At 40.3% G+C, this 14,303-nt stretch overlaps 1 protein-coding gene across 1 annotated transcript in view; it reads right to left on the bottom strand.

The window, feature by feature from the left end:
* adgrl2a (adhesion G protein-coupled receptor L2a) overlaps positions 1–13,288 on the bottom strand; it is a 112,603-nt gene extending 99,315 nt beyond the window's left edge. The window contains exon 1 of the mRNA XM_055164668.1: positions 12,779–13,288. The gene's annotated coding sequence lies outside the window, so the exon portion shown is untranslated. The remainder of the gene's footprint in view (positions 1–12,778) is intronic.
* Between the last annotated feature and the right edge of the window lie 1,015 nt (positions 13,289–14,303).

The raw sequence follows: 14,303 nt of genomic DNA, 5'->3' as shown, positions 1-14,303 counted from the left end.
TTCAAAATGTCATTTCCACTTGCTGATAGCACAAAACTATTCCTTTCAGGCCAGTTGGAGATAAGAATGCAGCCAGGACTGTTAAACGGTGTCTTTGCCAAATGTTCCTCCGCTTAGGAATTAATGGGCTGACATTAATACAGCAAGATAAATAGGAAGGTCAGGAATAGGAGCCCTGCTATTATATGGGCATCTTACAGTGATAGTGGGTGCCAATCAAGACCCAAGAAGCCCTTGACATAGTATTATTCACCTTGGGATTCAGCCTATGCAGTGTGTAATGGATACTCCCCCATGTTCACTCTGCCACACCAATTAGCATGTGCACAGAAATGCTTTGAAGGGTTGTCGCTACAGGGAATACATTATATTAGTGGCACCATAAAATAAGTATGTGTTATCCTGGACAGATCATTATATCGGCAATTGCACACTTTACAAAACTCGCTTTGGAGCAGCCCCAAACTGTTATAACAACAATTTTGTCATTCGAGTAAAACTAATGTAATGAAGTCAAACAAGCAGAGACCAAAACATAAACAGCTGTGCATGTCCAGTTGTCACGGCAACAGGGTGAAACTAAATATGTCAAATTTAAACTTGTTTGAACAAGAATCAACTGGGGTCAGAGCTCTGCGGTCACTGTAGTTTGTGCGTAACAATAGCATTTGTATTCTGGTGCTAGTCCAACATCACATTTGTTTAGAAAAGAGGAAGTTATTCGTTGAATGGGGCGCAGCTTTGGTTTGGTCCGTAATAAAAACTGCCACTCAACAGCCAAAAGAACATTTCTATGATCTATTAGACATGCACTCACCAAGTATATACTATACAGAATGGTGTTTTTGTTACTGGGACAAAAATGGAACTAAAGATATTACTGAAACGCTGGTTAAATCCACTGTAAGCTACCTGATTTTTACTGTCTTAAAAAAGTAAAAAAAAAAATCTAGTTCATTTGAAATGGTTTGCAGTGGTCCAAAGATATTCCTTAATTATGATAATCCTAATCATATCTAATTATTGTCTCTTCTTTCACAACTTTCAGAAAAAACAAAACCAGAGCGTATTTTCACTGTCCTGGTAAAGGTACAACAACAACTAACATGCTAACCACGCCCTACCAGCAGTTATGGAACAAAAAAAAGCATTACGCACATGGTACACTGCAAAAAACAAAATCTGGTCAAGTTAAGATGACTTGAATTAAGAGTATCATGATTTGAGTAAATTTCACTTGACAAGTAAAATTATCTGCCAGGGGAATAAGACGTTTTGTACTTAAAATATGAAAATACATTTTGCTACACTTAAGATAAAAAAAACAACAACTCTTTGCACTTAAAATAATAAACAAAATCAAATGTTGCTTGTTATTTATTCCATTGGTATATAATTTTACTTGAATTTCCTCAAATAAAGTATAATGTTCCTAATTTAAGTCATTTTAACTTACCTAGATATTGTTTTTTTCCAGTGTACACAGCAAACCTATTTTGATCTCAGTAGGATACAACATATTGGTACTGCAAACTACATTTCGCTCAAATATGAAGAAAAAATATGTGACAGAATGTGTATGTTTCGGAAATCCATTGACAAATATGCAAAATTTTCAGGTTGAATATTCGCAAAAGAAATTTAAGAGTGCAGTACTCAAAACCGGAAAAGCTTTGAAATCTCGTGTATGCTTTGACTTGTTCCTCGACAGGTCTGCTTTGTGACAGTAAAGTAAAGGCTTAATGACAGCTTTTACGTGGATTTACCATTCCACAGCTTTAATGCTGCTTTTTCATATGTACACATTTGTTCAAGGTAACTATCAAAGAAGACTTGTACGAAGAAGCTTTCTAAATTCTTGTATAAATATTCTAAGACTCTGAAAACATCTGCGGTGCACTTCTGGAACATTACAGATATTTAAACTTTTCAAGGGTGAAAATCTTCGCAGATTAGAGGCATTGTGCATTATGTGGTGACCTTGGCTCGGTGACTAATTGGGGCTTTTAACCTTTTTGCGGCTTGAAGCAACAAAACAACCAAAATAAGACAGACCACATAATCTCAGCATGGACCGAAATAGCAAACAGCATTTAGGACCTCATCCTTACTGCAGAGAGGCACAGCTGTATCCTCTGTTACCCAAGCACATTCCTATTCCAGTGATGTTGCGTCTATTTTCAATCTATAAGATGGTACGGATGCCTTTGTCAGACGGAGACGCTGCATGTCAAACTACAGCGTCAGGGGCACACAAAGGAGGTGGGTGTAGTCGTGGCTCAGTGCAATCACATGCCAGTCTAAATGTTCACTCGGTGTCCTGACAGGTGACGCTTAGTTAATGCTAATGAAGGTAGATCGGCCTTTTGAAAGAAGGATCATTTTCGTGACATTTAAAAATAACACCACAAAGTAAAGAGTTAATAAATGTGCAATAGGGCTGCAACCAACAATTATTTTAGAAGTCAAGCAGCCCGTGATTATTTTATTTTTTTTCCCATTAATTGAGACGATTATTTCTATTGAATATTAACAAGAGTATTATATTACAAGAACGTGAGTATTTTCTTACTGAAGGTTTCTAGAGTGTACTTTGAATAAATTGAAATTGTTTATATATTACAATTATGAAAATATGACTTAGATTAATTAAATAATTGACTAGTCATGATTGTTCTGTTTAATCGTTTTAGCTGTAACGTAAAACTAGAAAAAAAAAAAAAAATCACATTCTTAAAGATTAGCCAATTTTATTTTATTTATTCATTTTTACCCAAGGGTTTAAACAAGGCTTGAGTTTACAGATGTTTTATTATCTATGCTACTGAGCGACTGTGACGAAGTAATTTCCTTTGTGGATCAATAAAGTCTAGCCTTACCTTAGGCTAAATCACCTTAATAGTATCAGTTATTCTAAAGTGTTACAGGGATAAATAAGACATACTCAACGGCACGCAACCATGACTGCACAAAGAGTCAATGCTTACAAAGAGGGCTAAAAAGGCAAGCTTTTAATAGCACACACATCCACACTATTGTGACAAACTGGACTAATTTAAGTTGCTTTTAACGCTGAGGCTGTATCATTAGATTTCCTTGTGTGGTTTGGGTGTCACTGTAGCCTGGCCTCTCTCCACCTCTCGCTGTGAAAGAGAGAGGACAGTTTTGGGGCTGCGCCTTCTTCCCCGCACTGTTCATTAGCATAACATCAGCACAGTGAGGGGGATTGTGATGCAAACAAGCTCAGATTGGCCCACTCCTTCCCCCCTGCTTTAATAACTAAACATGGTGTAGGATCTCACTGTCAGCCCAGCAGCTACTTGGGGAGTGAGGAATACAAGAAGTCTCACAAATGTCCCAAAACTTTGTGGATTACTTTACAAACTTCTACTTCCTCTTGGGATATGGTTATTAGAAAAATATCAGCTCTTTACTGTACACTGTTTGAGAACTGAGGAAACACTGGCGTAGGAGGTGAGGCTGATTACAGTAGCAGGAGGCTTGGTTTGCTACACAACCGAGTGCAATGTCAAAACTAGTTACACAGTCACACTATGGAGGGGCTTACGGTGTAAAAATGCACACAATTTCACATTATATCGTAAAAGGACATACAAATTGGAAATGTTAAAAAAAATAATAATGATTTAATATAATTTTGTAATTGCAGAAGGTAGGGTAAAACTTAAAAAAAAAAAAAAAAAAGAATAAATAAATGTTCAACTGAAATACATTTTTTGTTGCATTGTAGTTGAACCCATTCAAACACTTTTTGGGAATGTCCAACTTTTCCCGATTATGTGATTTTTTTTTTTCAGTATCAATGAATGAATGAATGTTTCTACTTTTATTATTGATTAGTATCTGGGTATACATTTATTTTGACAACCCCAATAGTATTCGGCGTAGTCAGACATAATGTACTGGCAGGTTGCTGCAAATACCCAGCCCTAATCCACGAGCTCTGCTATGGCAAAAACAATGACACTTATTTGGCGAATGTCTTCCTCCACAAAAGTATTATTTTACAAGAATGTGTCCAGCATTGGGCCGATGATTAAAAAATATGGAAATGTTCTGGTGGCTTACGTTATCACCCCCTGCCACCCACAGCAGGACGGCAGATAGGGCAATCGCCGCTCCGCCACCTTGTGTATGTTTAATATGTGTTTGCTCTTTGGCGATAACAAAAGGAAGGAGAGACAGACGGGCAGGGGGGCAAACTGGGCTAGCTTCTCTCCTTCTCTCTCTCCTCATCCCTGGACCAAAGTCAAAGAATCTAAAAGACACAAGGAGAGACGCAGATAGGAGCAACTGTCAAAACCTGTCTGAGATAAAACATTCAGCGGTAAATTATCTGGCTGTTCTACGGGCCCCTGTTTTGAATACCAAAGGGATTCAAATTCCCAAACAAACCCGGAAAAGGTTGACCAATTTTGTTCACTTCCAACCTGAAAGCGTATAGACTTACAGGTCACACTTTTGAACTAGAGCAAGTATAAAGCAATCATCCTAATCTCCACATCTCTGCATAGGTAATCCGCTAAAGTGTAATTGCGACTGCTACGTTATGAAAATAATGAGAAAAGTAAAAGAGTGGCTATGAATAAGAAGTGAGTGTGAGATGTCAGAGAAGGAAAAGATAGGCTTTGACATGAGCTCTTGCTGGAGAAGGATTCTCTCCAGTGAAGACGGGGAGCAGTCAGAAACAAAAAGGAAAAAGTGATAATATTGTCCTGATGTAATCTTAAAATGGAAGGACTTGAAATTCGACAATCCAATATACAGGAAATATCATGTTCACTTTTGATGGCTTCTGTGAAATTATCAACAGCAAAGAAGGCAGTTTTAATTAGATCGTCAAACAAGACAGCCAAAATATACGTAATATGCAGTTAATTGGACCATCAATTACAGTGATGATGTTACTGCTTCTACCTCGCAATTATTATGCTTTTTTTATATATATTTTTTATTTTACCAAGAATATTTTCCTGCAGGATATAGAACATATGCCATATAATTACTGTGTAACACTAAAACGAAAACAAAAAAAAAGGAAATATCTAATCTGGTTCAAACTTGAACTGAATATAAAAATGTAACAGATAAAAATGACTCTTTGTATGTATTTGAAGTACAATCATACACTCCACCACATCCCATAATAAACCGAAAACTGTAGTGTATCTCCAGCCATGTGGAGATGTTTTAGTCTGTCAACTTTTTCCCTTTTACGACTCATCCCCTGTGTTAATTAGTGCTTGTCTGAGGCTATTACTGCATGCCCTAGTTGTATGAATTGGATTGTGAAAGCTTCATTACACACATAGTCTGGGCACAAAATATCTACTTTGGCAAAACTTCAAAATAGTCTTTTAAAAATCTAAAATTATAGGCAGTGATGGATGAATTAATTTCAGTATATCAATACATTCCCATGCAAAAATATAAATTATTAAGCATTGTGATATTTTTTTTTTATTTTGATTTTTGATCTGTTTTTTTATACTAGAGTAGTTACAATGCAATTAATTTTTAATACAAAACTCATTAGTACTGGATTGACATTATGTTGTATTCCAAACCATTTACTGGGCATTGGATCAAAACAAAAGTCACTGGTATTGCCCAGCCGTAATAAAAGGCAGAAGTGTGGGTCATTTCAGGTAAGCGAGCATGTTTTGCCTAAATTGTCCCAGTCCCATGTGTGGTCGTTCCGTAGAATAATTAATTGGAGTTGCATCCTGTCCCTTCATTCCAGACCAGCAGTAATCAGCTCAGACTTGATGACCAGTGTCTCTGGTCCATGCAGCTACACTGTGTCCTCTTTGCCTCTGTCCACACACGCACCAGCGAGCACCACAAACACACTACACATGCAGAGGCAGAACAGCAGAGGCTACAACTGAACGCACTGCGCTCTATAGAACCAATGCTCGAGAATCCACACCTCTCACTGTTATCTGTCATTTTCCTTTATGATCATTTATCACTGAGCAATTTGTACAAGACATACACACTTCTACTTGCTTTTTTCACCAGTGGAGATAAAATCTAAAAATAGTAACATTTTTATAATGTTAGCTAATGTTATATTCAATTTACCAAATGTTTCCAAGTTTCATTTTCATCTGAATAAAAATATTCCAATAAGATGAGTTTGGTGCAAAATAATTTTCGAAAACATTTTTTTCTTTTTATATTTTGCAATTCAAATGCAATTACAGATTTCGGGGGAGGTTTATGAGCTCCAAAACCCAAACAAAATTATGAATAATTACAAGGTCCTGACTAAAATATTTGATTTTAAAGGATTTGTTTGTTCCATAAAAATACAGATGCTTTAAAGCTACCATATTCTGTTTTAACCCACTTTTAGGTACAAATACGACAATACACAAATCTTATTGACATTTCTGATGACAATCTAACCCAAGTTATATTACCATAAGAATAGGCCACACCAAAGGAGAAGCATACTGCAGGAAACCGTGGAGAGAAACCTGCTTCTCTGTGGGTTAGGTTGGTGGCCACATAAATCTGAGAATAAATGAGCAAAATCTGAATGACACATGCTGACCTGCGCACTCCTGTACGGGTACATGCTAGCTCCTTTATACATGAAAAATTGGCAACACAAACATGACAATTTTCAGCAGTTGGATTTTTAGCATATACAAGTGAATAATTTGACATGTTGCTGGCATAAGCAGTGACTTATGAGCTGTATTTAAAATACTCATTTCTTAACTCCGCTCATTGGAGTGGAGGAGGAGTTGGATCCAAAAGGCGGTAGCGACTGCCAGGCCTGGCACAGCTGTACAATCAGAGCTGTAAGGAGAGTCAGTGGCCACTGTCGCTCAATCTTCCCCTGCATTAATCTACACTATGTGGAATCATAGCTCACACACACACACACACACATACATACACAAACACACACACACACGCACGCACGCACACACACACACGCACACACACACACGCACACGCACACGCACACACGCACATGCACACACACACACACACACACCCCTGTCCAGCACGTTTCGCAGGCATATGGCCTTGTATTTGGTTTAAAATAAACCACTGTCTGGTCTACACAACAGGTGTGGGCTAAAATATTGCTTTCCATAACAATACAGTCTTTCCCCACAGTGAAGCAAAGGACTAATGAAGAATAGTTCACTTAAATGCACCTGCATTACAAACTTCAAATACAGCAGCCACAACATCTAATGCTGTGTACTCGTGACATTCAAAATCACACTGAGCCTGCAGACCCACATTTTTAACATCTCCTTCTATCTGACATTTCCAAAATGTTTTCCCGAGCAGCTCTTGTGCAGTTGACCTGCGCCAAACGCTGCCTGTGGCTTGTCACGAGCTCTAGAGTGATGCTTCCATGGGCAGAGAAGGGCTCGCTCACGCACAGAGCCGGCAGGTGTAGCAGGTGCAGCAGGGACAGTCCCTGTGCTAATGCTAGCCCCAGACACTGTAGACACTGTAGCCCCACACTGGAGACAAGAGGAGCTCCACACATGGAGCCACTCAGAGCAGAGCTTATTGGAAGACTCGAACAATGCATCTCTGTCAGAAACAGCTCTTCCTCGGGCCACCTCAGACAACCGCAATCCAGTACCAAACAAGGACGACAAAAACAAAAACGTGTTTTGGCATGAACAACGCTCAGCCAGCGCGGGGTCAAATATTTTATAGATGCATCGCAATAAATTCTTCTATAATAGATATTGGTTTATGGCCTTATTGCTGCAAGGAAATCCACCACTGACAAAACACAATTCTCAGTAATTACTGAGCTTTTATGTTTTTTTGCACATGCTCTCAAAACTGCTCAACCATTATGCACAATGTAAATAGACATGCAAAGAGGTCTGGCATGCAACTCTTTGAGCCAAATGTCATTTGAAAGCAAACCTGTTTTCGTTGTGTTTCTCACAGCCCATCAAAGTGTCCACACTGTGCCGTGTCTTAGCAGAATTTCTCTGGAGTGCTACAGATCTGATAATACCACTATTGTTTTCCTGTAAAGCACCAAGTCTCTGCTACAATTACTGGAAGGAGCTTCAACGAGGGCAGTTAAATCATTTGCGGAGACATTATCTACGCAGAGAGAGGAGCGAGGGGGGAGGAGGGGGCAGCCAGGGAGAGGGAACACATAAGGACTCCAAACTTTAGGAAACATTTTTGGAAGACCACACATGGAGGTTAGAGCTCAGATAAAAGCAGCATGATTCACCAGTCACTGCAGGAACGTAATAGACTAATACACTCCTCTGTTTCTGTGCCAAGACCCACATAGTATAGTCAATTGTTTTTCATTACAGGTGATGATGGATTTGTATGTAAATTATAACAATCTACAGCCGCTTTACACACCGCCACAAACTTACACCAACGAGATCTCTGTTCGACAAAACCCCAAAGTCAAAGTCTGTCAGCGTGAACTATCATTAAGAGATAATTTGATTGTTTTTTCAAACGGCGCCCATGTTTGATGTCTGCGGAATGCCAGCAACTCAACAGACAATTATTTTGTTGATTAGCTTGGTTTTTTAGCGACTTCCCATGCCTGTGATATTCCTCTGAAAGTCCCAGACCAGACGCTCAACTCCATCTGACTTGGCAGCAGCATTGCAAGAACAAAGCTTTCACACTCCCAACTAAATGCTGTACAATAGAAAGTGAGTTACAGGGCTGCACCAAGCCAATTGAACTAAGAGGAGAAATAGCCCAGAATATACTGACTGTGTCATATGGAATGCATATGACAGACTTTTGAGGGGAATCACTACAGATTAGCATCACTGTCTCTTATCGCTTAACGATAAGTTTATGAGGCTATGAAAATCTAAATGTTTGTGTAATGCTTGTATTATTTTGTACATTCTTAAATGGGATAAACTGACTGTACAACTACATCTACACATTCAAAATCCCACAACACATTCAACTGATTTTTTATTTATTTATTTTTTTAAAAAGAAATCAATGTGTTTCCATTATATCTTAGTTTTTGGTATTAATTCTCAATACGTAATTTAAAAAATGAAACAGAATCATCCGTTTCAGTTTCCCGCTGACCATAGCGCCTGGCTGTATGTTGGGGCCATACTGTGGTTTGTTTGCCCTCCATGCCTAAATAACAGGCGTGCCTTGTTAGAGAAGGGGCTTTTAAGTGTGAATGTGCAGCGCGCTGCTATAATCCAGGCGAGACGTGAGTGCTTCCCCTGGCAGACGTACGCAGATCCCCCTTCTTCTTCTGCTGCTGCTGCTGCCTGTGCACAAGACAGGCCTCGCTCTCCCTGCTAAGGCACTGCCGCAATAAGTGCTGTTTGCTCAGAGCCGCTCGTCCAGGTTCTCCTCTGTCACACACAAATTGAATATTTTCTACTATAGTGTTGCAGCTGTGCACTGATCAGAACCAGACATGCTCATGTATAGGGCAACAAAAGGCACGGTCGATGTGTGAGTGTGTGCCTATAGTTTAAATTACATTTGAAAAACATTGGATCCACAACACAACGCACATGAAGTGTGTGCACAAAAAAAAAAGAAGTTATCTGAGAGAAACAATTTTTATATGTACGGAATATTTGTATTTATTTATTTGAGTCAAAAAAGCAATTTTTGTACTGTACATTTCATTAGCAGTATGCTCACACCATGTAGGACACACTCAGTGTGTGACGTGAATACTCAACGTGCAATCAGAAAGCAGGCTAACATGTTACACACTCAGTTATTTTATAACCAGGCCAAAGCACTTTTACAACCAAGTTCTGCACTTTGCACTTGCTTTTCCCATCGCCTTTTTTTCGAGGCAAATGAATTGAATGAGGCAATGGAAAAGAGATGCCAGATAAGCTCAGTGGAGCTGCCACTTAAACGCAGCAGAGAGCTACACGAGAGCCATCGCCTAATATCCATGTTGTTCCTTGTCACAAGAGTTTGAATTGACCCTTCCTCCCCTCCGCCTGTGTCCTTGCCGTGTAATTTGCTTCTCGAAAATTATTTAGGCAAGCAGAAAGTTTCACCTGCCATTTCACCTGCCATTTCAGGGGCACCGAGTCCCCTGCTGCACCAGGGCCTTTGGCAAGTGGAAACAAATGTTCTACAAAATGGAAGGGAAGAGAACACACCGCGCACAGTTTTTCTTTCTTTTTTTCCCTATAATTACTAATCGTAAAATAAAATTAGTTATAAAAGAGTAGGTATAGTGGGCCACCACTGCCTGCATGTTAGCCTACATAAAATGTATGCCTTGTTTAGTCCCTTAAACAGTGTGCACTTATCTGCACAGTATGGCTCCATGTAACTGCTTTAGCGACACAACAGATTACATCTGAAAACAACAAGAAACAATTTACACGGCAAATAAGCTATGGAATGTACGTTTAATCGCCTCCACAGTACAGTGCAGTCCCACGTCCTAGTCCATACGCACCCCTTTCACTAGCATGAATAAGCTAGCACACTACTGTATGAATTACATATTGATCCTACAAAGACAGTAGTACTCAGAGAAGAAAGCCCAGCACAGCCCCTTTTTGGTTTAGTACAGGCTCAAACAATACAATCCTTTGAGTCACATCACAACCTTTACACCAGTCATATGGAATCGCAGCTCAACACAAAGACAACAGACTGCTATCAGCGCCCCAGACCCCGCCATACACAGAGCAACATGGCAGTACGCCGCTATGGCACCTTCACACAAAAGAAAATGTAGCAGCACTTTTTGTATTATTTAAAATAGGCTAATTAACAATCCCGCTGTGTTGTCTAGTCTGTGCCTGGGCTCACTGCTGGAGAAGGAGGAAAATATGAAGCAACAGTCAGTAATATCACAAATTTTGATGTGTTCACACCTTCTCAGTCATTCACACTCACTATCTTAAGAGTCCCATGTGCTGCCAGAGTGTGATATCAAGAGTTGAGAATGGAGTGATACATGTACGCAGTGCCCCACTCTATCTCCCCTATTCCACACGCTGTATAGAATAGTGCTGTATTGATTTGCTTGTTGAGATGAAGCAAAGAGAAGAAATTCAGTACTCTGGCAGATCAAGAAGCTTGCAGTTCGCTTTGAAACCGGACGCACTTCCAGCGAAATGAGTCCACCCCGAAAAAAAAGTACAGTCACAATTGTAATGGCTTTTTAGAGACTTCAATAGACAAACTTCACAAAAAATGTCCTTTGATACTTCATTCAAAAGTGAGAATTAACAAACAATGCACGCACACCTGTTATAACAATTGGACCTCTGGTTATACTGGAGGTGCATGTTTTCAGTGTGGGGTCTTTCATACTAGGAGATAAGAGATTTTCTGCGTAGCCCTGTATCTTACAAACAAGATGTCACAGGGGAGGCAAAGCTCACACAACCTTTACTCAGGGCTTAAATCAAGTCGCAAATACACTGACTCCTATTGAAGAAGTCCTGTGGCCACTTTCATATGCTAATACATCTCTGCAACAGGATTTTTTCTCTCTTTCAAAATGTCTACCATGTTCAAATAAAACTCAGATTATCCCAAAATAAAATGGTAGTTTCATTTAGCTTTTGGGTCCTGGTACCATAATGCTTACACTGACTACATGCTTTAAATTTCAAGAGGGGCTTTTCAATGGGGTTTTAGGTGAATGCATGCTTTGTTATGTATAGTGAGGGGAGATAAAAGCTTCTCGTTGCTCTTGGATTAATAGTCTTCTTAGTATATGTGATATAGACACCCAGTTGTGTCTATAACTCTTCACTTTAATGAAGAATAATCTTTCTAATGTAACAAAAGCATCAGAGGATTTAGCGCAATGAAAACCTGGGGAGTGTCTGCTCTAAAATAAGATACCAAAGTACGTTCTACATTTACATTAGCCGCCCTGATCGATCACCGAACACCGCTGCTTTGCCATGTGTTGTACCGTCGGGGTCAGAGGGAGACGAGGACGCACACCATATACCGTAAAGCGGCTTGTGCGTAAAGCCTCTACTTCTGGTAGTGCTGCTATTGCTGCTCGCTTTAACACATTCTCGACAAGATGCTTTCAGAATTGCTAGACTTAAATAATAAATGTCCGGTAAAAGGATCTAATTTTGCTAGCACTTTAACTCTTCGCAATCGTTCTGTTTCATTCAGGCTATTTCTACAGTGCCGCGTAAAGATGGACATGAGTCCATGGCACAAACTTATTATTGCATACTGAGCACTAGATTTTACTTAAACACGATACGCCGAGAGCTACTTTAATAAAGAACAAAAATGCTTTCGAGTCTCAATGATTTCGCTGCATGGATCCGAAGAAAATTCCATTTGGAGAGCGAGCAGTGCATTTAAAACTTCGAGCGCCTTGTAAATTCTTTAAAAAGAACAGTTAATTGGCCCCTTTACATGTTCTGGTTCACATCACGTCAATACGCTGTAGCTTTCTCCCTCGCTACCCACATACACACGATTTTTAATAGTTTCCATTCATCCAAAGTCGGCAGCCGCACATATCAATCCACATCTGGTTATGTTTTGATTAACCATTTTTCAATTAGCTACGCTGCCGGTCGGGTAATTTTAAAAGACTACAAACACGCCTAAGATCAACTTAAATCTGGATTTAATTGCATTTAGTGAGAATGTGGTCGTTTACAATGCAATGTGGGCTACTACTGTTAATTTGCAACTGATCCCGTTATTATAGACTACCAAAAAGTTACAGGTCACTTGTGTGTGGTAATCAGTAAAAGTTAATTTAACTTACCGTATAAGAAAGTTGAGAAACCAAAGCGAGTTCAGATGTAATTGAAGAAATAGTGCACATTTCAGAGAGAAACAGTCAGTTGGGAAGTCCAGTGCAGCGGAGAGCGTATGAATCAGGCATGATCCCTGCTCGGATGTGGGACACCGGTCTGAGAATTTGGGGGTACTTAGTCGTCTTGTCCTCCTTGCAGTCCACACGTTTCCCCGCGTCTGACCAACACTTCCATGGCAAGACTCAAAAGATAGAAGTCCGTGTTAACTGAGCACCTTAGCGGCGTTCCATCCACACACTCTCCCGTACAAGTGCAATGTGCCTTCAGCTCCGGAGGAGCGGCAGAGTAGTGACCAAAAACAGTGACTGGATGTGGACAAGAGAGGAGATTTTTGTTCTGGTCAATGAAAAATGGTCAGTTCTCCCTTCCCCGTGCGCCGATGCCTTCTTCTGTCCCTACGTGTGCGTGCGTAAAGTTTGTTTCATTCTCGCGTGTTGCTCAGTGAAGATCCCGCTCGCAGACAGTCTGGTTGAGACACTTGGTGGAAGCAGCGGCGGTGAGGGGCTTCCAGTAAACAGCGCCAGAGCAGCGAGCGGAGAACAGGCTGCCGTCTGCACGAGCCGTCTGAGCGTAGGGACGCATGAAAACCCGGCATGGAGCGGTAGGCATCACCTGGACTGAGACGGCGTGCGCGCGCGTGCATGTGCGTCAGTGCACTACATCAGTACATTATCACATTCAGTTAAAGAAAGTCACTCCAGACTTTGTACAAGTAATGCTGTAGTCTGGATATTGGGCTATCTTTTTACACAGCTCTGTTTATTCATACTTTGGCTTTGTCACAGGAAGTCCAGCCCATTCAGCCAATGACAGAGGACTTATTCTACTGTAATACTACCATGCATCAAACAGAATCTACAGACAGACATTCTTTTTAACCCTCACAGCGACTGGCCCCACAGGATAACACTCTGCTACCAGCCACAGCAACTTGACCAGAGCTGGCTGTGTTTTTTCTAAGTATCTCCATTGTGAGAGCCAGTGTAGATTTTCTCTCTTTCTCTCCAGCCCCCGTCTCCTACATGATTCATGACACCATTCCACATTCAAGGGCACTTTTTGGGCTGCTTTTCCACGTTGACCCCTGCACTCGCTACAGTTTGGGCGCATTACTCCGCAGCCATGCACACTCAGTATTCAGGCTTTGATACGGCTCTTTTGTATTGCTATAGGCTTGTCAAAAGATCCAATGCGCATGTGTGTGTAAGAGAGTGGAATGCAAGTCCTTTCATATTCAACAGAGCCAGAGAAACAGCTGCCTTTTTCTATTTTCATTAGGTGCTCTATCTTTGCATCGGAAAATGATTCTACACTTTATGTTTACATCCTTTTTGTAGAGTTGGGGAACATGTTATGATCTGCTCTGAGAAGTTTGACTAGAGCCATTATAAGAAAGGACGTGGCTGCGCACCTGGCTCCAATAAGAAGTGCTTTTGCAGTGAGGAAAAAAGTAAAGTTGAATCATGCTTACCA

This window comes from Boleophthalmus pectinirostris, unplaced genomic scaffold, assembly GCF_026225935.1.
Source record: "Boleophthalmus pectinirostris isolate CB_2022bp ecotype Guang Dong unplaced genomic scaffold, ASM2622593v1 HiC_scaffold_7, whole genome shotgun sequence".
In the NCBI taxonomy this organism is placed as follows: domain Eukaryota; kingdom Metazoa; phylum Chordata; class Actinopteri; order Gobiiformes; family Gobiidae; genus Boleophthalmus; species Boleophthalmus pectinirostris.
The sequence above is the reverse complement of the archived record's forward strand: the minus strand, read 5'-3'. Positions and strand labels throughout refer to the sequence as shown.